This window comes from Palaemon carinicauda, chromosome 7 (assembly GCF_036898095.1).
Source record: "Palaemon carinicauda isolate YSFRI2023 chromosome 7, ASM3689809v2, whole genome shotgun sequence".
NCBI lineage: Eukaryota > Metazoa > Arthropoda > Malacostraca > Decapoda > Palaemonidae > Palaemon > Palaemon carinicauda.
Window position 1 is genome coordinate 158,812,367 of NC_090731.1, and position 2,500 is coordinate 158,814,866.

The following is a 2,500-nucleotide window of genomic DNA, read 5'->3' on the forward strand; positions in this document are numbered from 1 at the left end:
TGGGCAAAGATCTGGCAGTTATTTTAGTCTTTTTAAACCTCATAGATGCTGTCTGGACAAAGATCTGGCAGTTATTTTAGTAATTTTACATCTCATATATGCTGTCTGGGCAAAGATCTGGCAGTTATTTTAGTCTTTTTAAACCTCATAGATGCTGTCTGGGCAAAGATCTGGCAGTTATTTTAGTCTTTTTAAACCTCATAGATGCTGTCTGGACAAAGATCTGGCAGTTATTTTAGTCTTTTTAAATCTCATAAATGCTGTCTGGGCAAAGATCTGGCAGTTATTTTAGTGTTTTTAAATCTCATAAATGCTGTCTGGGCAAAGATCTGGCTGTTATTTTAGTGTTTTTAAATCTCATAAATGCTGTCTGGGCAAAGATCTGGCAGTTATTTTAGTGTTTTTACATCTCATAGATGCTGTCTGGGCAAAGATCTGGCAGTTATTTTAGTCTTTTTAAATCTCATAAATGCTGTCTGGGCAAAGATCTGGCAGTTATTTTAGTGTTTTTAAATCTCATAAATGCTGTCTGGGCGAAGATCTGGCAGTTATTTTAGTCATTTTACATCTCATAGATGCTGTCTGGGAAAATATCTGGCAGTTATTTTAGTCTTTTTAAACCTCATAGAGGCTTTCTGGGCAAAGGTCTGGCAGTTATTTTAGTCTTTTTAAACCTCATAGAGGCTGTCTGGGCAAAGGTCTGGCAGTTATTTTAGTCTTTATAAACCTCATAGATGCTGTCTGGGCAAAGATCTGGCTGTTATTTTAGTCTTTTTAAATGTCATAGATGCTGTCTGGGCAAAGATCTGGCAGTTATTTTAGTCTTTTTAAATCTCACAGATGCTGTCTGGGCAAAGATCTGGCAGTTATTTTAGTTTTTTTAAACCTCATAGAGGCTGTCTGGGCAAATATCTGGCAGTTATTTTAGTCTTTTTAAATCTCATAGATGCTGTCTGGGCAAAGATCTGGCAGTTATTTTAGTCTTTTTAAACCTCATAGATGCTGTCTGGGTAAAGATCTGGCTGTTATTTTAGTCTTTTTAAATGTCATAGATGCTGTCTGGGCAAAGATCTGGCAGTTATTTTAGTTTTTTTAAATCTCACAAATGCTGTCTGGGCAAAGCTCTGGCAGTTATTTTAGTCTTTTTAAATCTCATAGATGCTGTCTGGGCAAAGATTTGGCAGTTATTTTAGTCTTTTTAAATATCATAGATGCTGTCTGGGCAAAGGTCTGGCAGTTATTTTAGTCTTTCTAACCATCATAGATGCTGTCTGGGAAAAGATCTGGCAGTTATTTTAGTCTTTATAAGCCTCTTAGATACTGTCGGGGTAAAGATCTGGCTGTTATTTCAGTCTTTTTAAATGTCATAGATGCTGTCTGGGCAAATATCTGGCAGTTATTTTAGTCTTTTTAAACCTCATAGATGCTGTCTGGGTAAAGATCTGGCTGTTATTTCAGTCTTTTTAAATGTCATAGATGCTGTCTGGGCAAATATCTGGCAGTTATTTTAGTCTTTTTAAATCTCATAGATGCTGTCTGGGCAAAGATCTGGCAGTTATTTTAGTCTTTTTAAATCTCATAAATGCTGTCTGGGCAAAGATCTGGCAGTTATTTTTGTCTTTTTAAATGTCATAGATGCTGTCAGGGCAAATATCTGGCAGTTATTTTAGTCTTTTTAAACCCCATAGATGCTGTTTGGGCAAATATCTGGCAGTTATTTTAGTCTTTTTAAACCCCATAGATGCTGTTTGGGCAAATATCTGGCAGTTACTTTAGTCTTTTTAAATCTCATAGATGCTGTCTGGGCAAAGATCTGGCAGTTATTTTAGTCTTTTTAAACCTCGTAGATGCTGTCTGGGCAAAGATCTGGCAGTTATTTTAGTCTTTTTAAACCTCGTAGATGCTGTTAGGGCAAAGATCTGCCCGTTATTTTAGTCTTTTTAAACCTCGTAGATGCTGTCTAGGCAAAGATCTGGCCGTTATTTTAGTCTTTTTACATCTCGTAGATGCTGTCTGGGCAAAGATCTGGCAGTTATTTTAGTCATTCTACATCTCGTAGAGGCTGTCTGGGCAAAGATCTGGCAGTTATTTTAGTCATTTTAAACCTCGTAGAGGCTGTCTGGGCAAAGATCTGGCAGTTATTTTAGTCTTTTTAAAACTCGTAGAGGCTGTCTGGGCAAAGATCTGGCAGTTATTTTAGTCTTTTTAAACCTCGTAGAGGCTGTCTGGGCAAAGATCTGGCAGTTATTTTAGTCTTTTCAAACCTCTTAGAGGCTGTCTGGGCAAAGATCTGGCAGTTATTTTAGTCTTTAAACCTCGTAGAGGCTGTCTGGGCAAAGATCTGGCAGTTATTTCAGTGTTTTTAAATCTCGTAGAGGCTGTCTGGGCAAAGATCTGGCAGTTATTTCAGTCTTTTTAAATGTCATAGATGCTGTCTGGGCAAAGATCTGGCAGTTATTTTAGTCATTCTAAATCTCATAGATGCTGTCTGGGCAAAGAT